This window comes from Pinus tabuliformis, chromosome 5_2, assembly GCF_031772625.1.
Source record: "Pinus tabuliformis cultivar Carrire ecotype Pingquan chromosome 5_2, CPIR1, whole genome shotgun sequence".
NCBI classification, from domain to species: Eukaryota; Viridiplantae; Streptophyta; class Pinopsida; order Pinales; family Pinaceae; genus Pinus; species Pinus tabuliformis.
In genome coordinates this window covers 145,893,096-145,916,529 of record NC_142306.1, presented here as the reverse complement: position 1 = coordinate 145,916,529, position 23,434 = coordinate 145,893,096, and the positions used below count along the sequence as shown (strand labels likewise).

Sequence of the window (23,434 nt, the reverse complement as noted above, 5' to 3'; positions counted from 1 at the left end):
AATATTGTACATCATTGTAAGCAGTTTGGTAAGGAAATTAATAGGAGTTGCAGCTATTTTTATGGGATACCTGTGGTATGGTGCTTTTGCATAGTTTCTTCTTTTGTTATCAGTTTTTCACATGTTTTATGTTTGCCACAATCTATTTCACTGCTTCTAACTGAATGATATGAAGATTGATAGGTAGAATTCATTGTTTACAGTGCTCTGTCTTGGGAAACCATTTAGTATTCTATGTTTTCTACTGTTTGAAAAGGATACATGATCTTTACATGCCCTCCTCAGCTCCTCACTAGTCTTAGACAATCTCACCTCACTCAATTTCAAGTGTAAAAGTCTATAACTACCTTGCCCCATAGAACATCCTGTATTCTAACCTAATTTCCTAGACCCAAATTACCTAGCTCCATCTGATCCAGCACAAAAACCAACAAATTCAATCAAAATCCCCTGAGCTACTATACCTAGCCTAAAATCCCATTTGATTCAGTCATTTTGACAGAGTTTCCATAAGGAGAGAGCCCTCTCTCGACCTGGTAGGGCTAGCTACCAGGTTAAGCTTGGTTTGTGGTTATCCTAAGATTGCCTTCCTTCAACGTGAGGTCAATCTAGGCTCTAACAGTATGCACTAGCTCAAGAGGTTGCTTTGCTCTGTATGCAATTCTCTTTGGAAAACTTTCATAGTGTTGCTTTCCCAAGATGCAACACTCACAAGTACTATCAGGTTCTTTGATGGGAGGTAATCCTCTAACCATATGTTTCCACTGCAACAATCTTAAACCAGAAAAGTGTAAGTGTCCAAATCGAAAGTGTCATAACCAATAATCATTAGAACATGCAACTATAAAAGAACTCAGCTGACCACTGTAATTCAAAATTAGAGGAAAAACTCTGTTCCTCGTCATCTGCACCTTTGCTATCAGTTGCTTGCTTGGGGGCTTGTCATATATAACACATTCTTAACCTTGAAAGATAACTTTGTATCATTTCTGTGTCAATTGACCAACACTTAACAAATTATGTTTGAGACTAGGAACATAATATACCTCGGAGATTGTCTTCGACTTCCCCTGCTTAGTCAGAATGTTGACCACTCCTTTGCCATCTACTACCACAGTCTTGTTAGTCCCCAACTTTACCTCTGTTTTCGCAGATTGATCGAAATTTGCAACCAAATCCTTGTTTCCTGTCATGTGGTTACTGCAACCACTGTCTAACAGCCACACATTAGCAAAAGGTTCATGCATGGTATGGCAAGCTAGGAACATGGAGTTAGTACTCTCTGTAGTGACATTAGCTCTCTAGTTCCCTTGATTAGCTATTTTCATCCTACAATCATGAGCATAATGACCAAATTTATTGCAGTAATAACATCTCACCTTTGATTTGTCAAATCTTTGATTATTTTTGAAGCTTTTGTAGTTGCTTCCACTTCCATGTTCATGCTCTTCTCAGTCATCTCTCTGACCACCATATCTTCCACTTCGTCTTCTCCCTCTTGTTCTATTTCTGCCTCGACCTCTGTCTCTTGAAATAGAAACCTGACTTTTGAAAGCAGTCTCTAAAGTGGAATCCTTATTTCTGTCTATCCTTGTCTCATGTGATAGAAGTGATCCCATCAACACATCATTTGTCAATGATGCCAAATCCTTGGCTTCTTCTATAGCTGCTACCACAACATCAAATTTGGTAGAGAAGGATCGGAGGACCTTCTCAACCACTCTTTGATCTTTTATATCTTCACCATAAATCTTTAACTGATTTACGACAGTTATGACCTGATTCATGAAAGAATCGATGTCCTTTGTCTCCTTCATCTGCAGACTTTCAAAATCTCTCCTAGTATTCTACAACTTAACAATATTGACTTTGGCCATACCTTTATAGTTTGTCACCAAAGTATCCCATGCTACTTTTGTTGAAGACATGATCATAATCTTCTGGAACACTGCTCGGTCCACTCCCTGTTGAATAAGTTGCAACTCATGTACATTCTTCTTTCTGTCTTTCTTCCATTGTTCTCTCTCTGTATTACTGAGAACTTGTTCTTCTTCTTCGTACTTAAGTTCTGAAAACCCAAACTTGACATAATCCCAAACATCATGTGTCTGCAACATGGTCGCCATCTTAATGGCCCACACATCATAATTTTTCCCTGTAAATGATGAGAACTGAAGCCGGAAAAACTTATTTATTTTTATATAAAAATATATTTTTATAAAAAGTTCTATATATATAAAAGCAGTTGTCTATAATGAGACTTTTTGGAAGCCTTTCCGGTGGGTTTTTCCGGTCAAAATCCGGCAACAATTTATTGGAATCGCAAGTTTGATAGCTAGTTTCTACACAATCAAGGCCTCCCAGGGGTTTTTCAAGGTGCTGAATCCAAATATGTAGTTAAAAAACTATTTTAACTGCAACAAATCAAGATTTAACCTCAATTTCTTCCGCCGGATTCCGTCACCAGAATCTCCAAAAAATCTCATTATAGACAACTCCTATATAAAAACAAAAATCTTTCACTACACGTTTATAAAACTTTAATTAAAAGGCCACGTTCACACTTTTTAAAAAAGGTCTCATGAAAACCTTCACGTTAGTTGTATGAAGTCTTAATACGAATTCTTACAGCACTCCTTTGAAACTTTTGAATTTTTAACGACTTCTGAAATTTTAACGTGCTGTATGAAAGACCTTTTTTTTTTAACACGATGTATCGTTGAAACTGATTGCGTATTAATGCCCTTCACCCAAATGAACTCCCGCGTGAATGTTTAACGCGACAAGTCCCAAAGGAACCCACGAGTTTGACTGTTAACGCAGCTCTCCCCTGACCCTGAGCGCGTTATAGCGCCCTGTATGCCAATAAAACCACTACGAGGAAAAAATAAATTTCTCCTTTCACACAAATTGTTGCTAATTTGTTTTTCCTTTGCTCTGTGTAATCTCTCTCTGATACCAATTTGTTGGAAAGGGGAGGAGACAAAGCATGAATTTAAACAAAACACAAGCTGCTGCTCTTCTATTGATCACACAAAACATGATGATCACAATGAACTTGGTGAAGGGTATTTGTCCTTTTCTAACTAGCTATTCTTCTTGACATGCAACCACAGCGACTTGTCTTGACATGCATGCAACCACAAGTCTATCACTTGACTTGACTAACACTCAAAATACTCAATCACTGAATGATGACATGCAACCACACGTCTATCACTTAACTTGACTTGACTAACACTCAAAATACTCAATCACTCAGTTGACTCTCTATATTGAACCAACTCCACACGCAAAAATAATTATTTTATTTTAGAAACTTTCACCACTTGCGGGTTGGCCAACTCACACTTGCTTTTCTTCTGAAGCATATGTAACATTCTAATATTATAAATCTGTAAAGAACAAAATAGTTTGAGAAAATTTGATGTTTTAGCTCACAACATCCATTTTATTTTCTTGTTAGGTCAATGTTTTATTCTTCTCTATAAATAATCCACCAACCGTTATATAATATATGTAAAAAAATTGGTATGGCTAATGACCTTTTTTGAATAAATTATAGTGAATTTTTATACTTGAATACATGCTCGTTATGTATGTGCATAATATAGTTTTATAAATTAAATAAATTTTTATTTTTATTTTAAATCACAAGTGAAACCACGGCAAAAAGAATGGTTAACTGACCTTTTGAGGTTGCTTTTATTTTTAACCTTCTTTTGAACGTGAAGCAAAAGTGCGGATTGATGTAACACAACATTTACAGGTGTGTGTTATACATGTACAAATACAAGTAGAAGTGTCATATAGCTATTGGACTATTGTTTAGTGGCAGCGACAAGATATCCAACCATAACAATGTCACCATCTTCACACCACCTTATTCTTGAAAATTGACCAGTCATCGCTATAACGATTCTGGAGTGCTAAGATCATTTTCCAAGCATGGATTAACTATTGGAGGTGATTGTTGGTATGAATAGATGGTAGCCATGCTTTCTATGCTCGAGAAATAGTGCCAAAATAAAATAACTTCAATGTAGGCATTTAGTATTGTAAGTTTCATTGCATTTTCTAATACAATTGTGAGAAGTGAGTGAGTGAGTGTTTTTATGATTTTTTTTTAGTTTCTCAATGTAGGCATTTAGTATCGTAAGTTTCATTGCATTTTCCAATACAATTGTGAGAAGTGAGTGAGTGAGTGTTTTTATGATTTTTATAGTTTTAAAAAATATGTGGTAATTCAAAAGAAGTTGCAATTTTATTTTATTGTACATAAATGCTTTAAAAATTTATTAATCAAATTTTATTATAAATTATAAAATTAATCATAAATTTAAATTTTATTAAAATTTTTAAATCTTTTTATATATTAAATTTGTTTTTTAAAATAATTAAAATTTCAATGCGTTTCTTATTCAATATCAATAATTTTATTAAGAATTTAAATTTTTAGTTACTCTCAAAAATATATTTTACAATTAAATATAAAGGGATATGTAATTTCTTTAATAAAAAGAAAAATAAATATACATGTTTTAGTTAATTATAATCAAAATTATTATAAAATATTAATATTAATCTCATTTTGCTTGGTTAATTTGAATTACAAGCATTATGAGACGTCAATAATCTAATTCTCACAACCTAGTGTCAAGAAGATGTGGTGAAACTATTTTACTTTCACTTTTACACATAAACATAATATTTAGATGTTACTACAAATCAACATAGTTTTATAAGAACTTCAGAGAGAAATAATGTAATTAGAAGTATAAAGAAATCTCATATTTTTTCACTTTTTAATGTGATAATTCTTATATTTTCAAAATATTTCGCTTAATAAGTTAAATAAACTATTTAAATATCCATTTTAACTAATTTACTTCTACATTTTCCAAATATTGAATTATTTATATATTCAAAAATGCAATTTAAACAATAAAAATTACACATGGTTTGTGTATATAGAACCATGATAGATCCATGTTAACTATGGATACAATAAGAATTAAGAGGGATCAAAATTTCTCAAAGTGCAATTTTTTTCCAAATTTTATATTCTATTTTTACGCCGTAAGGCGTTTCCCTCTGAAATCAACTCCCCCAATTGCCTTTCTGTCATAATCCTGACGGTTAGATCATTTGTTAGACGATTAAATGTTTTTCCACCGTTCGATGCTACAACTAAATCTTGATTTGCACTATTAACCATAATCCAATTTGAAATTCTTTCAACATAGTTCGGTGGCTCCGCTGCGTGCATCTAACCCTAACCCTGTTCATTACGATTCGTTCTCTTGGATTATCGTGGAGGATGAATTTATGGATAACGCACAGATCATGGCCGATGAATTGCTTTGCTTCGGATACTAGGTAACCACAAACCCTTCCTTATTGCGGACGGGTGGGTAGTCATTTATTTGGTTTTAAAAAATGCGGGTGGAAGTTAACAGGGAAGCGGCTGCAGTATGCGGTGGTGGATTTCTTGTGTTACAGGAAACGGGAAAAGGGAGCGTCAGTGAGTTCTCCGGGGCATGATTTGATAGATGAATGGGGACGCCCTGTTCCAGACCCTCCACAGTGGCTCTCCACTTTTGGTGGTCGAGGCTTCAAGCCCATTGCCGATTCTATCCATCAGATGGGGCTCAAGTTCGGTATCCACGTCATGCGCATCATCAGTACCAGGCCGTCAAAGCCAACACCCCCATTCTAGGACCTCTGGTTAGTTTCTCTCCCCTGGTTAGTTTCTCTCCCAGAACGAGCACACAGTGGATTGAACTTGCAAGAAAATTTGAGGTGAACCTTATACCTCTGCCTCTTCTGTTCATTTTTTTTTTATAGAAGGAGGTATATATATCTTCAGTTCATATTTCTAGCCATTCTCAACACCTAATACATGCTTTTGTATATAGGGAATTAAATTGTCATCATGTTTGAACTCAACTATTTGCCTTCGAAGGCCGGCTAAAATGGTTGTTGGGCTAAGGGCCTCCACTGCAAATATTTTTATTGACAATGGCCCTTACAGAGAGTTTATTTTCAGGCATTTTCAAGTGGCTTCTATGGATGAAGAAAGTGGAGTAGTAGTTCTGGTAAGTTGATCAGTCTATAAAAGAAATTCCCATCTGAAGCCCTGAGTAGGTTATGAATGATGTTTGTTTAAGGTTATCTTCATGTATTCTGGTTGATTCGATAGTATCTGCATGCTGAATTTTTAGATTGCCATTTGGTGAATTGATAAATGTTGCATATACTGATATTTTTGTGGGTATTTGCAGTCTAATAGTCATTTGTCCAAACCGAGATCCTCACACATGAACAGGAGGGTCAGGTCTCCTTCTAACTGAAGCATTAAAACTTCGTTTAATTTTGTATGTCCAGAATCCTAACCCAAAATCTCATATTCATAAATGTTGTTTGATTTCTCAAGTTTGCAGATAGTTGATTACATTTTCTTGCATACATCTTGGTTTAGGTGGCTAATTAAAGAAAGAATTAAGAATTCATTTAATTTTGTGTGTCCAGAATCCTAATCCAAATCTCATATTCACAAATGTTGTTTGATTTCACAAGTTTGCAGATAGTTGATTACATTTTCTTGCATCCCTCTCAAAGTGATTTTTGATCATCACTATGATTTTTAAAAACTTTCAAACGTTCCTGGTCTTTCACCTGAGTTTGCAGATAGTTGATTACATTTTCTTGCATTCCTCTCAAAGTGATTTATGATCATCACTATGATTTTTAAAAACTTTCAAACGTTCCTGGTCTTTCACCTGACATTGGTCATGGAATTCATCTTCTTAGTATGTTGTGTAAATGAATTTACTTTAAGCCATTCATAATTTGAAAGATTTGGGCTTTATGATTTCTCGTCATTTTCATGATTGATTGTTATCAGTTTTTGTTTTCAGTTACATTTTCCAATGTTCCATATTGCATTTTACACTGGTAAAATAAATGCTCCATTGTCACCAAGTAATTGTTACATTTTTCCTTTGTTCTTAAAGTGAAGCCATAAATATGGATAAACGAATGCAACACCCCATAAATTCGAATTTATTTATTTATTTTTATTTATTTATTTATTAATTTTATTTATCTATTTTTTTTTTCAGTAAGAAAAAAACGCTGGTTATTATTAAGTATAAATAAAAAACCAGTAGCATATGTGCCAGAGCACCCAGGTGTAAATTCGAAGTTGCATACATCATGCAAGCAATATGGTTTCTAATCTTAGGTTTCTGATCATGTTATGATTGCTGTGATATCTTCTGCACTTGTGTGTATTCTGAGTAGGCAGAGTCCCCAGCTTGGGGATGTGGACTATTTTTGATCGTGCGTGAGGGCCTCTGAACTTGAAATGTACACCTTATATTTTCAATAATAGAGAGGTTTAAGACATTTTCTCTTTACTTTCAGAATTATACACTATTAAACCTGTGAAACTACAGTTAAAATGAACATTAACAAATATATAAAAAATTTAAACGTAAAATAATTATAAAATTTTCAAAATCACATTGATAATCATGATTGCTGAATTCAAAATTACAATGAAAACAGGTCGTCTTTTGCATCCATGTATCCAATAGATCATATTCCCTTTTGGCCTAAAATTTTCAGTGGGGCTGTTCTATGAATCCGTGGAGATGTTCTTTTTTATAGGAGGTATATATATCTTCAGTTCATATTTCTAGCCATTCTCAACACCTAATACATGCTTTTGTATATAGGGAATTGAATTGTCATCATGTTTGAACTCAACTATTTGCCTTCGAAGGCCGACTAAAATGGTTGTTGTGCTGAGGGCCTCCACTGCAAATATTTTTATTGACAATGACCCTTACAGAGAGTTTATTTCCAAGCATTTTCAAGTGGCTTCTGTGGATGAAGAAAGTGCAGTAGTAGTTCAGGGAAGTTGATCAGTCTATAAAAGAAATTCCCATCTGAAGCCCTGAGTAGGTTATGAATGATGTTTGTTTAAGGTTCTCTTTATGTATTCTGGTCTATTCAGTAGTATCTGCATGCTGAATTTTTAGATTGGAGTTTGGTGAATTAATAAATGTTGCATATACTGATATTTTTGTGGGTATTTGCAGTTTCATAGTCGTTTGTCCAAACTGAGATCCTCACACACAAAACTAATTTTAAATAGTGAATTTGCAACATGAGGGTCATGTCTCCTTCTAATTGTTTGGATATCAATAGGTTATTAGAATAAACTTGTAATAATGGAAAGAGAGATAAGGTTTTGGAATTTACTTAATTGTTTTACTTTCAGAATTATACAATATTAAACCTGTGAAACTAAAGTCAAAATGAACATTAACGAATATATAAAAAAAATTAAACATAAAATAATTATAAAATTTTCAAAATCACATTGAATATCATGATTACTGAATTCAAAATTATAACGAAAACAAGTCGTCTTTTGCATCCATGTATCCAATAGATCATATTCCTTTTTGGCCTAAAATTTTTAGTGGGGCTATTCTATGAATCCATGGAGGTGTTCCACGAACAATTTTATGATGAGGAATTTGCACCAAGAAAGTGCAATGCATGAGTGTAAGGGGAGAAGATAAATGATTGACCATAAGTACATGGAGACAAAGTGCACTTGAAATTAATAATCATTGGAGTTATATTTGTAGCATAAGCATAATATTACAAAGAATACAAAAGAGGATAATAACAGTTATAGGTGATTGTGACCTGATGAGTTAGTTCATGTGGTTAAAGTGCTATGAATTGCAAGTGTGAGGTTGCAGAGCCAAGTCTCTAGGCTGGCTACCTTTGTGAATGTCATGGGTGTCATTCGATGTCTCTGTTGGATTAGTTTGCCAAAATTGCAACTGGTTGGTTAACCTTGGTTACCATCCTCAGAATGAGGGGAAGTGGCCAGTGGTGGGTGTGCATTTCATCAAAATATAGATATGGTGGGTGTGCATTTCATCAAAATATAGATAATGTGGTTTGTAGTTGGTTCAGTGCCCATTTAAAGAGGTTGGTGGGTGTGCATTTCATCAAAATATAGATAAAGTGGTTTGTAGTTGGTTCAATGCCCATTTAAAGAGGTTGGAACTTGAAATCTAATTCTTTTGGTTCAGATTAGACGTAATCAAGCATAAAAGTTGTAGTAGTAGTAATTTTTACATAATGGTTGACTGGCTGCAACAATGATATATATGTTGTTAAATATTTCCAAATATAATCTGAAAAGTTATCTGCACTGTTGGTATTGTCATTGTTGTTGTTGTTTATTGCAGGAGTCCATGGTTACTGCTTCACATAAGGAGTCTATTTATAAAATCCTCATGTCCAAAATGCTGGCGGAATCTGAATTAGAAAGTGGATCATCAATGGAATACAGATGGAAGTTTAAGGCAGTTTTGTTTTTCAATAATTTTAGTACCTACACGTTTTGGCATCTGATGCAGAGTGCTTAAGTTTGTACTAGAAAATAGAGAATTGCATATACTGATATTTTTGTGGGTATTTGTAGTTTGATAGTCGTTTGTCCAAACTGAGATCCTCACACACGAAACTAATTTTAAACAACGAATTTGCAACAGGAGAGTCAGGTCTCCTTCTAACTGTTTGGATATCGATAGGTTATTAGAATAAACTTGTAATAACGGAAAGAGAGATAAGGTTTTGGAATTTACTTAATTGTTTTACTTTTAGAATTATACAGTATTAAACCTCTGAAACTACAGTCAAAATGAACATTAACGAATATATAAAAAATTTAAACATAAAATAATTATAAAATTTTCAAAATCACATTGATAATCATGATTACTGAATTCAAAATTACAACAAAAATAGGTCGTATTTTGCATCCATGTATCCAATAGATCATATTCCTTTTTGGCCTAAAATTTTCAATGGCGTTGTTCTATGAATCCGTGGAGATGTTCTTTTTTATAGAAGGAGGTATATATATCTTCACTTCATATTTCTAGTGATTCTCAACACCTAATACATGCTTTTGTATATAGGGAATTAAATTGTCATCATGTTTGAACTCAACTATTTGCCTTCGAAGACCGACTAAAATGGTTGTTGGGCTGAGGGCCTCCACTGCAAATATTTCTATTGACAATGGCCCTTACAGAGAGTTTATTTTCAAGCATTTTCAAGTGGCTTCTGTGGATGAAGAAAGTGCAGCAGTAGTTCTGGTAAGTTGATCAGTCTATAAAAGAAATTCCCATCTGAAGCCTTAAGTAGGTTATGAATGATGTTTGTTTAAGGTTCTCTTCATGTATTCTGGTCAATTCGGTAGTATCTGCATGCTGAAATTTTAGATTGGAATTTGGTGAATTGATAAATGTTGCATATACTGATATTTTTGTGGGTATTTGCAATTTGATAATCATTTGTCCAAACTGAGATCCTCACACACGAAACTAATTTTAAACAGTGAATTTGCAACAGGAGGGTCAGGTCTCCTTCTAACTATTTGGATATCAATAGGTTATTAGAATAAACTTGTAATAATGGAAAGAGAGATAAGGTTTTGGAATTTACTTAATTGTTTTACTTTCAGAATTATACAATATTAAACCTGTGAAACTACAGTCAAAATGAACATTAACGAATATATAAAAAATTTAAACATAAAATAATTATAAAATTTTCAAAGTCACATTGATAATCATGATTACTGAATTCAAAATTACAATGAAAACAGGTCGTCTTTTGCATCCATGTATCCAATAGATCATATTCGTTTTTGGCCTAAAATTTTCAGTGGGGCTATTCTATGAATCCATGGAGGTGTTCCATGAACAATTTTATGATGAGGAATTTGCACAAAGAAAGTGCAATGCATGAGTGTAAGGGGAGAAGATAAATGCTTGACCATAAGTACACGGAGACAAAGTGCACTTGAATTTAACAATCATTGTATATATATTTGTAGCATAAGCATAATATTACAAAGAATACGAAAGAGGATAATAACAGTTATAGATGATTGGGACCTGATGAGTTAGTTCAGGTGGTTAAAGTGCTATGAATTGCAAGTGTGAGGTTGCAGAGCCAAGTCTCTAGGCTGGCTACCTTTGTGAATGTCATGGGTATCATTCGATGTCTCTGTTGGATTAGTTTGCCAAAATTGCAACTGGCTAGTTAACCTTGGTTACCATCCTCAGAATGAGGGGAAGTGGCCAGTGGTGGGTGTGAATTTCATCAAAATATAGATATGGTGGGTGTGGATTTCATCAAAATATAGATAATGTGGTTTGTAGTTGGTTCAGTGCCCATTTAAAGAGGTTGGTGGGTGTGAATTTCATCAAAATATAAATAAAGTGGTTTGTAGTTGGTTAAATGCCCATTTAAAGAGGTTGGAACTTGAAATCTAATTCTTTTGGTTCAGAGTAGACGTAATCAAGCGTAAAAGTTGTAGTAGTAGTAATTTTTACATAATGGTTGACTGGGTGCAACACTGATATATGTTGTTAAATATTTCCAGATATAATCTGAAAAGTTATCTGCGATGTTGGTATTGTCATTGTTGTTGCTGTTTATTGCAGGAGTCCATGGTTACTGTTTCACATGAGGAGTCTATTTATAAAATTCTCATGTCCAAAATTCTAGTGGAATCTGAATTAGAAAGTGGATCATCAATGGAATACAGATGGAAGTTTAAGGCAATTTTGTTTTTCAATAATTTTAGTACCTACACGTTTTGGCATCTGATGCAGAGTGCTTAAGTTTGTACTAGAAAATAGAGAATTTAGGAAACAAAAATCGATGCCAAAGTTAAAGGAATGGAAAGGGTACCAGATCTACCAAAAGTAAGTCAAAATTTACAGGCGTTAGAAGTAAAGGTGAGAGCCGGATTTTTTGGTTACTACAAAAGTATGATATATCTGGATTTCAAGCTCTGACTAAGGTATACAATTTAATAGAAAACTCATGGTTTTGATCTTTGCTTATCTGTTTTTACATCTGTTTTGTTATAGCAGTCCTCTGAGAATGATTTGGAAGACAAGAAGATATTCAAGGGTCAACCTTATTTCATTTCAGATCTTAAAAGTTGTGTCCTAACTGTAGAGACACTTTTGAAAGAAAAAGAACATGAAAACGCTATCTTATGCCAAAAAATACATCAATACAAAACTCGGTGGTCAACGTATGATGTCGAACTAGCCTCCATTGAGAAAATGTGGCAGAATAATATGACTTCATTACAGCAAAGCATTGCTTCAGTGAAAAAAAGCTTGGCAGTTGATAGAATGGTTATCCAATAGGAAAAGAAAAATATGGTGATTTAGATATTTACCCTGGCGTGTCTCAAGAACATGTTAGAAGACATATTCCACCACATGATGATGACTTTGACTGGGATGAAGCTACTTCAGCTGAAACAAAGACTCCTGATCCTCATCACGCACCCCAGAGTCATCTTCAGGATTCAAAGTTTGGTCTTAGTTTGGAACTTGATGTAGAACATGCTGTTATTGGTCCAAATATGAATGATATTGTGGAGTTGATAGTGGATGTGTCCACCCAAATTGGAAATATTAGTGCACTGAGGAGAGGATATTAAAGTGACTAATTTAATCATTCATTTATTTGGCATGAGAATTCTTGGTATTTTAACTCCACACACCCTATTGATGCAGGGTAAATAGATGCAGTTCATTTTTTAGGATTCACTACTATTTTTCCCTCCTAAAAGGCACAAGGCATTTTTATATAAAATCGTTTTAAGCAAGTCTTTCTTTGCATTATTTGGGAAGCAAGCCACACCACATTTTGTGAAAAGCTAGAAGATACAAATAAGGTGAAAATTGTCTTGTATATGCAACACACAATAAACATCAGTAGATGTAAGCAAGCATAAAAGCTGTAGTAGTAGTAATTTTTACATAATGGTTGATTGGCTGCAACACTGATATGCTTGCTTGCTTGAGTGTTTTGGTAGCCACTTGTAAAATGAATTATTTTTGGTGATTTTCTTGGAATTATAAAATGAATTTGATCTCTGTCATGTCTCTCTCAAGTTACTAGATGTATTGATTTTCTTCTTATGTTGTTAATTATTTCTAGATATAATACTTCTTCTTTCAGATTAAACTTGAATATGTATTTTCAAGGTCTTATTTTACCAACTACTGCAGAACCAAAATCTGCATGACACATAAGAGTAAAGACATAGTATAAGATAAAATTTTGAAACAAAAATGCATATGATTAAGCCCATGCTCTAATTACAATTACAGAGAGCATCTATATGCTTATTTGAAGCCTGGTACCTTGAAGACTTTTCTAATATCAATGTTCTATTATTAATACTCTGTGCCTTACATGTTCTGCTTTGATTGATATCCACTCACAGGTGCTGATTCAGAAAGCCAAGGAGAAGTTTATTCACTTCCTCTGGAAACTGTTCCTGGACAAAATGGCTTCCTTCTAGAAAAAAATGATCTCTAGATTGGGCACAACAGACTTTATCATCTCACTGTTGACATAATACTCCACTCCCAGAAATTTCAGAAAATAATCCTTGGTACCCATGATCACAAGGGAAGGATCTTGAATAGTGTGTTCATTGAAAAGGGTCAATCTCCCAGGATCCCTGTAAATTAAATGTTCAAAACAAAGATCAAACTTGAGTATCTGTAAGTTTATGGTGATTTATAATGAAATGAAAGCAAAGGGAAAACCAAGGTTTACCTTTTGCTGCAAAGGTATGGGACTTGCATAGGGAACACAAAACCAGATTTCTCATACAGGCTTGAATACATCTGAAGATCATCCCCAGTGAACCATGGTGGCAATGGTTTGGGAGGATCATAGAAATCCATTACCACCTTACCATCTTATGCGACGAGCAGTTCACTACCAGAGAAAAGAGTATATATATTCCTTACCACTGGTTTTACATCAAAACGCCCAAGATCTGCCAAGCCTCTCCCGATTCACAAAGCCAGGGAGAAGTTTATTCACTTCCTCTGGATACTTTTCCTCAACAAAATGGATTCCTTCTGGAAAAAAAAATGATCTCTAGATTGGGCACAACATACTTTAGCATCTCACTGTTGACATAATACTGCACTCCCGGAAATTTCAGAAAATAATCCACGGTACCCATGATCACAAGGGAAGGAGCTTGAATAGTGCATTCATTGAAAAGGGTTAATAACCCAGGATCCCTGTAAATTAAATGTTCAAAATGAAGATCAAACTTGAGTATCTATAAGTTTATATTGATTTATAATGAAATGAAAGGAAAGGGAAAACCAAGGTTTACCTTTTGTTGCAAAGGTATGGGACTTGCATAGGAAACACAAAACCAGATTTCTCATACAAGCTTGAATACATTTGAAGATCATCCTCAGTAAACCATGGTGGAAATTGTTTGGAAGGATCATAGAGATCCATTACCTCCTTACCATCTTCTGCCACGGGCAGTTCACTACTAGAGAAAAGAGTATATATATTCCTTACCACTGTTTTTACATCAAAACACCCAAGATCTACCAATCCTCTCTTGGGTTCCTATAATAATGAATCCGAAGGAGACATTCAGAAAATTCCATGAGGGTTGCTATCATTATTTAAAGAAGAACCTGGTTTTTTATACAATTTCCTTGTTCAATGCATATTTTAAGCACAAAGGGGAGAAAACGTACCTGCCAATGTCTAAAATAGATGCCTTTAGGCGCTGAGTCCCATTTATCTAGTCCTCCGGGTTTCAAGGTAGGTATACCCAATGTTACAATTCCTTTCACTCGATTTGGATGACACAAATCTAAATAATATGCAACAACTGCTCCAAAATCCTTCCCCACAACCAACACCTGCATCATGAAATGTAGTTTGAACTTTGAAATATGTTAATTACGATATATAGATACTAAGTTTCCAACTACTGTTGTTTGCATAAACATAGGGCCACCTTAATCAGGAATTTGTTGAGCACATAGAACATGAAATCATAACCAGCATAGAACATATTAACATGAATCAAAGTTCATGAATCAAAACTTATGGGGCGGTCTGTCCCTGGTTCGTCTTGGTTCTGTTCGTTTTCGGTTCTGGTCCTGGATCTGGTCCTGTGTTAGTGGTTTCTTGCTCTCTCTTGTTCTATCCAGTTTTCTTAAACTTCAGCCTGAGAAGATGGCTTCAGCAGATGTTTAGTTCTAATGCTTCGTTGGAGGTCTTGCATGATCTACTGACGACAGAAGCCTGCAGGAGGTTTTCAGCCCCTATGGCGAAGTCGTGGAATCCAAGGTAAAGCCATTATTCGTGTATTAATCTCTCGAATTCTCATGGTCATGTCCATCGACGGTGGCGGCTATGGTGGCAGTCGCGGTTCTCACTATGGTGGTGGTGATTCCGATGGTGGTAGCTGGAGGAGATAGGCAATATGATGTTGCGCTAAGGTTTTTTTTGTCTGCAAGTGGTCTTATGTTTTGGTTCTGTAATAATCCTATTGGTGGTAGAGCTATATGCTGGTAACTGTCCCTGGGCTTGGTATTTCGATGTTATGTAAACTCTGTCTGGTTTTTGATCTGGATCTCTGTTGCTCTCGATGAGCTGTATCGAAGCGGAAAATCTGGTTCTAATACGTCTGTAATTGCAATCTGAATATGCACTATACGGTTTTACTATCTCATGGTGGTTTTTTCCCAGGTTGCGAATTTCTAGTGTTTTTAAAAATGACCTGAATATGCAGTTTCACGAAATAGTTTTGGTTTCTGATGTCACATATAGACGCTTTATTTTTGGTTCAAGTATTTTTTAATGGTCCTCTGGATGGGGTGTTTTGATGGCAGGTCTCTGTAGCGTAGGGTTTGTTCTGTAACTCCCATTCTTGTCGTAAATTTTGTGTAATGGGTTTCTGCACACTGTTTCAATATAGATACTTATGTAACATTGGGCTTGTTCTGCTATTGGCTGAGCACTAATAAGTGCCTTCACACAGTATCGGCATGCCAATGCTCTCTATAACCTATAGGCCAGTTAGTTGCCAAACGGTAGATAGATCGGATGGGTTTGTGCATACTGTTTCAATATCGATACTTCTGTAACATTGGGCTGGTTCTGCTATTTGCTGAGCACTATTAAGTGCCTTCACACAAAGCGCTATGTGAATCGGCATGTCAATGCTCTCTTTGAAGCAGTAGGCTAGTTAGCTGCCAAATGGTAGATAGATCGGTTCTATTTTTTGTTGAAATTTTAGGCTAGATCAGTGGTTTTGTGATGGTTGAGTAGGTTTAAATGTACAAAGTTCGGAATTTTAGGCTATATCAGTGGTTTTGTTAGGGTTTTTGAGGGGTTTCGGTGGATTTTATTTTTGTTTATTTGCTTCTTTGGATTTCTTCAAAGACCATGTAATAATCTTGTTGATGGTAGAGCTATATGCTGGTAACTGTCCCTAGGCTTGGTATTTGATGTTTTATAAACTTGTCTGCTTTTTTATATGAGAAGCAGACATTGAGATGCAAGTCCCCAGTTTGATGTGTCAACATATAGTCCTAATATGCAGACTTTGGGATGCAAGTCTCCAGGTTGACTTGTTCAGGTTAATGTGTCATTGTTGGCTGTTTTGGTGCCATCATATAAAGCTGGTTTATGAGGCATTATTTGCACCAAAAGCTATGCTAATCTAGAAGCAGACTTTGGGATGCAGGTCCCCAGCTTGATGTGTCGGCATATAGTCATAATATGCTGACTTTGGGATGCAAGTCTCCAGGTTGATGTGTCAGCATATAGTCATTGTTGGGTTGTTTTGGTGCCATCTTACAGAGCTGGTTTATGAGGTATTATATGCTCCAAAAACTATGCTAATCTAGAAGCAGACTTTGGGATGCAAGTCCCAGGTTTAATGTGTTAACATATATACCTAATATCCAGACTTTGGTATGCAAGTCTCCAAGTTGATGTGTCAGCATATAGTCATTGTTGGCAGTTTTGATGCCATCTTACAGAGCTGGTTTATGAGGCATCATCTGCACCAAAAGCTATGGTAATCTAGAAGCAGACTTTGGGATGCAAGTCCCCACTTTGATGTGTCAGCATCTAGTCCTAATATTGCTAGCGGTTTAGGTACCATCCTATACAAAAAGCTTTGCCACTCGGGAAGCAGACTTTGGGGTGCAAATATACATTCTTTCTTCCTTCTCCTCCTTAAAAACATTATGCTTTGTCATAAGATCTTTACATATTTGGACTTGTTGCTCCTCCCATGTTGTTGTAGTTTATATGATAAGCTGTCATCCATAACCAATGTTTCGAGTCATTGAACTGAGTTCACTTCAATAATCTCCTCTTCCCTCATTCCTTCTCCTTTTGAAATATAGCGCTTTATTATAGGATCTTATCTTATGTCTTTGACCTTGCTACCACTCCCATGGTTCAGTTTGTGTGGACTCTGGAGGTCCACTGCTTTAAATTGGATTTGTACATGACCATTAATTAAACTAGCCTTCAGTATTCATGGAGCTCTATCGCTTTGTATTGGAATCATGCATGGCCGTTACTTAAAATTTCATGCTTGTCCATATCAGCAATTTTTTGAATATTAACAGGCTAGGCATATATATTGTTGCATTTTCTGACCAATAATGGTGGGCTGTATGTCATATACCCTGTTCCAAGGTAAAACAGGGTACTAATTGGTGAAGGAATTTTTTTTCGTAAATCATATGAACTTTTGTTATTTTGAAGTAACTTCATTTCGTTTTTGGCTTGTGAAGCTTAGAGCTCTAATATAGCTCCATGCTTATTATGCACTAATACTCTCGCTGGGTGCTGGGAAGTATGTACTGGCCTCTGAAGAAGCTTCAATGATCACATTCCATGTGTCCCGGTGTACTCTCCTAGTTACTTTTGCTTAAAACGTTTCATTCAAAGCAGGTCAAGAGACAATGAACGCAAAATGGTAAAAGCTTATCATTTCCTCTTTGCAGGCTCTAACAGGAGGGCAGGTCTTATCCCTTAAAGTAGTGTTGTATAGGGTAATGTGACAGCAAGAACTTCGTAATCATACCTTGCATCCAATTCAAGTCAAGGATAAAATATAACCAAATCATTTTTCAGTTCAATCTTTCTTTTTTTCTGAGTTGGGTGAGTGTATGCATGGTGGGGGCTGAGATGGGATTTCTTTGTCTTCTATGACTAGTTCGCCTTTCATAAATTTGAAAGTAAGCCTCCTTTAAATTCCTGCTTGTTACGATGATCCTAAATTAGACGAGAGTCTGCACATGATCGAAGTTGTCTTTATAAGTGCTTGCTTACTAACATTACGATCTTAATGCTTATTAATGCACATTCAACACCTTGTTGGTTTACATTGTTTGATTGCTTCTGTTATTGAGCAATTCGATGCACATCTCCAACTTTCCGAGTGATTAGTTGTAATCACCATTCTCAAACACTCTATCGAATGTACATAATCTATGATTAACAAACAGACGATTAAGGAAAAAATCAAGCTTTCCACCTTCAAGAGATACTATGGGCATAATATCCATGATAAGAAGTTTGAAGGGAAAGTAAATATTGCTATGTTAGTGATGATAATGTTGTGCTGCAATTTTGTTGGTATTATGTAGGTATCAGTTTTTGATGATGATAGGTGAAAAAAGTATGGAGTCATGGACTCAAACTTGACATTTTAACACATATCTAGGCTGTCGAAGCCAACCAATACACCAGTGTTATGTCTTCTTGGTTAGAATATTTTGCTGCTAGAATGCTAAAATCATCTAGGACTCATATTTTTTATTGCCATTTTCATAGCTTGCAGAAATGTATATTTACAAAGTTATATGTTGATAATTCATAATACATTTACTTCATTTTAACTTTTTAAAATGCAGTTGCAGGCTTATGAAGGGAAGATAGAGTTTATAAGTGTTTTTGATACTCCAATTTCTGCATTCTAAATTGTTCTTTCCATGCAAATTCCTTTCAGTTTATTTGAGGTAGAAGTCATTGTCACATTGATGCCTCAAATGTGGATATGATAATGACACTTCATTGGAAATCTCACGAGAATGTTCACAAACAACCTTAACTAGCTTTTAGCACAGGAAATATATGTTATGCCACACTTAAAATTAATCAGAAAAAAATAGTATTCCAGTGTCAAGAAAGCAAGATATTGTAAAATTGTTCATTTTTAGTAGCCTCTCCTTCTCAATAAATAATGTTTTATTTAATAGTGAACATAATGTTTCCTTATATAACATGCTTGTAACCTTCTTGTATGGTTGATACTTTTGTTATGTTGAAGGTTTCAACTGTTCTATGCCTAGACCAATTTCAGTCCTTTCCAAGTAAACAAGAGAAAAAGACAGTTTAGAATTGCACTTTTTCTGAACTAAAGTTTGAGCATATAGTATTAATTTGTCTAGCAACTTTTGCAGCACGCTCTCCATATCTTCTACTTGGGACTTGTCATCATTTTATCGGGATGGTTTGGTATGTTCCAATCCAATTCACAAATTTTGTTTGTCATGGTTTGGTGTGTGATTATTGGTTTGAATATTTTGAAAGTAAAAAGAGAATATTAGACAAGGGGTTTTCATACCCGTACTTATTTAAAGTTCACCTCAATTTTTTATTTATATTTTTGGTTTTATAATTTAAAATAAATACATCAACTGAACACATGGCCTATACCTTCTAGAGTAGTTGATATTTTGTATCATTTTCCTTCCAACAAACAATCTACAACGTTGAATAGCTGAAAATAAGCTGTTTGTATGGATTTATGCAGAGTTCTCATGTTGGATGCAAACAGGGGAGCGACAATCAACTTGCATGAGAATGAAATATTTAAAATATGTTTTGAGCCAAGATGTTACTTTTTTTGACATGAAGACCAGCACTGGAGAAATTATTAGTTCTATCTCTACAGATATAGTAGTTATACAAGATGCAATTAGTGACAAGGTATATATCCTAAATTTGCAGATAAGAATGAGTTTGTATTCTCTTAAAATTATGGCTGTGCATTTTATTTTGTTTTGCATATTGACATTGTGATATAAGAAAAAACTAAAAGTCAAAAAGCCCAAATTGTTTTTTGGTCAAAGGTGTAAGAGTTGTGTACATATGCTCACCAGCATTTTTTTTTTTTCCCTTTTCCTTGTTTCCTGTGACTTTTGTAAGTCAACCGAAGGAACTAGTAAATTTACAAACCAAGGGTTTTTTAGTTTTTAAAAGCAATAAAGAAAGTTGCCAAAATCGAAATTAGTCATTAGGGCTGGAAATATATACAACATTCTCACTAAGGGTTGCACTTGCGGATGTTTTCTTGGGCATCAGGTACATGACAAAAGTTGACTTGTGCCAAAACTAATTCAATTTGTCTTTCGCTATATTGCATCTAATTTTAGTGTCGTGGGGACAGGGAGATGACAGGACAGATTTCGGGGAAGGCTGGAAGGTACCCCATATTTCTAGAAGACATGCAACTGGGATGGCATAGTTTTACTTGAAAACATATAAAAATAAAAAAACATAGATTCTAGAACCTAGGACGATGATACAACTCAATAAAAATAGCAATTTTCAAATAATAAGTCTAAAAGACTTTGTTTATGTTGATATTGAGGTAATATGTAACAAATTTGGTCCTTGCAAGCTTAAGTAGCTCCAACTTAGAATGAGTGTGGAAAATGTATTAATTGGCTTCATCAGTGGTGATGAGTTTTAATTTTTTCCCTCTTTTGTACAAGGTATTCATTCATCATTTGCTAGGATTCAACTTAATAATATCATGCATCAAAGGCTCACTGTATGCACCAAAACCAAGAACAAAAACGTGAGGATTTACCTACTCAATGATTGCTTCTGCTGCCTTGCAATTAGGTGCATCTAATGATTTCTCCTACTGTATGACAATTAGGTGCATCATCAATAATTAATTGAATGACATTACACAACCCAATTTCTGTAATGGTTTTCGGTAAGAGCTACAGAATATTAGCAACAGTCTCACGAAATGTTGAATCATGGGCTGCAAGGAAGACCACATTATGAATGGACACAATAAGAACATTTATGATTTATCGATGACATGATTTCAACATTTGTCCAATGAGCAGATACAATGGATAATCCATATTCTCTTCAAGCATTTGTACATTGTCGGATAATCCATATTCTCTTCAAGCATTTTTACATTATCTTAGAGCTCTATGGATTTTGGATTTTTCCTTGCTAAGTAACTTGGTTTTGGCTTTCTCACACATGGGGCTCATGTAACCTTAAGGGGCATTGTTGATGGAAATAAAAATTTCATTTCAATATGGGGAGTGAAGAACATTGAAATTTGAATGGTATACCACATGAATAGAGAAACCTCACTGCTTTCACATTCATCTCACCCCTAGCACCATTATTAAGGAAATCTACTATTGTCCCATGCCCTCTAAGCATGGTTGTGGAACAACTTGCACTAGGATATTGGCTGAACAATCTAGATCTGGCACTGGATTGAACCTTTTGTTTCTTATTACCATGCTTTCTTTGTACTTCTTATTACCGTGCTTTCTTTGTGCTTCTTCATCTTCCCAAATGTATTTTGCTCTAACTTCCTTTGGTACTGATTCCGAGGGTTTTAAATCCAACCATATCCCATGGAGATGCCTCCTCCCATGGTATATAAAGCAGTGCAAGATTTTCCCTCATTACATCCATGATTGCATATAAATTTAGTGGTCCCACCTTCTTTTCCAGCTTTACATTTTGTGACAAAACATAAAGCATACGCCACATGAGGAATACTTTTTTCAAGTCTTTGATGGATAACCTGCAATAGAATGAGGGAGAAGGGAGGGGAAAGAGTATGAGAAGGAACAAATCTACAAACAAACAACACAAAGGAAAAATACAACAGAGAATGGGCTTAGGTCTTTCCAGGCTTCCTCGTCAATCCTTCGGTGAGCTGCAGTCCAGGTATGGGAATCAGTTTTTTGTATCGGAAGAGGGCTATCAGGCAGCCCTTTTGAATACAATTGATGCCATCAAGCAATGCATTGTTAGGGAAGAGGGATGCAATAACGTGCCTGGTTTGACAGATGTCCTATACTTTTTAACTCTTGCGACATCCATTGTTGGGGTTGTGTGTTTGGGTTTGTTGCCCGGCTTAGCCCTCAAGGCAGAGTGGAGGGTTCATGGCAGTGGGTTGTTCTTCTTTCTCCTCTGTGGCTATTGTTATTTGCTTCGTTTGGGATACTTCCAATTGTGCGGAGAACTTCGGATTGGGAGCCTTTGGTAAAGAACAACTTAGGGTTTTGAGGAGCAGTTGCTGCTTTTTATCTGACACCCATCTTTGGAAAATCACCTATTGAGAAAAAATGATTTAACTCTGATATAAAAGTCTGGGAATTTTTTATTTTGCAGAAGTTCAGGGCCCAAATGCAACTCATGTTTATTAGTATCCTCAGGAGGGTTGCAATGGCTGCTTATAATTTTTTTCAATGTAGCCTTATGTTAAGGGTTGTCCTTGTGGCATATCTGAACCTGTCTCTCTTATATGGGACTATTAATCCACTATTTGCATCGAAGGAAATGGAGATATAACACTGAGAGTGATCATGCAGGACTGCATCGATTAATGGGTCTCCTTCACATATCCACCATGCTCTGTAGTGACTGTAATTAGCTGTAAAGTTCCCAAGTCTGACATTCTCTATGCTCAGCAGCCCTGTTATTTTGTTATTCTTCTTTTAGTTACATTCAGCAGAGAATGAATTTCGTTTTGATTTGTGAAAATAAACCTTTTATTGCAGGAATTATATTGTTTTTTATTTTAGGATGTGCTTACTCCAGACTCATGAATTTTCTGAATGTATGGCAATGAGGCCTTCCCCTATAGCTTATAGGTATGTCATTCTTGTGTTTACTACTTCATTTTACATTCCCGAGGTGTAGGCATTACCGTCTCGTCTAATTTTCATGGGTTTGGATGTGCCATAGGATGTGTGCTAGTATCATCGAGCTGGTTCAAGTATTCGTGGGACAAGAGAACAATGGATTCCATTACCATTGTGGTGAAAACTGTTAGGTCTGCATTTATCGTTTTTCCCTCAATTCCTTGTTATTGTCGTTTTGTGTTCCTCAAAGGAACATGTTTGGTTCTCATGCAAACTATTTTTCTGTGGCTGTTTAGGGTATCCACAGTGGAATGGAATTCACCAAACTATACCAACAGAACCAAGAGAAACTTCTCTTCAAGTGTGCTATGTATCTATAGGTATGGATTATTAACCCTTGTCTCAGAAAAATAACTCCCCTATTTACTTTTTTTCATTTATGCTACCTCTAGTGATGGTGTAAGCCTCAACTAGTTGTGGCTCTGTGACCTCAACCAGTTCACTTGGCTTATCAGTGGGTATTTCAGGGCACCATTGATGGTCGCTACAATGCTAATGCTTTCCCTCGTACA

The 23,434-nt window shown here is 35.4% G+C and overlaps 1 pseudogene; it reads right to left on the bottom strand.

Moving 5' to 3' along the window:
• Nucleotides 1-13,357: 13,357 nt before the first annotated feature.
• LOC149157945 (epoxide hydrolase 2-like) lies at nucleotides 13,358-16,132 on the bottom strand (annotated as a pseudogene).
• Nucleotides 16,133-23,434: the final 7,302 nt, after the last annotated feature.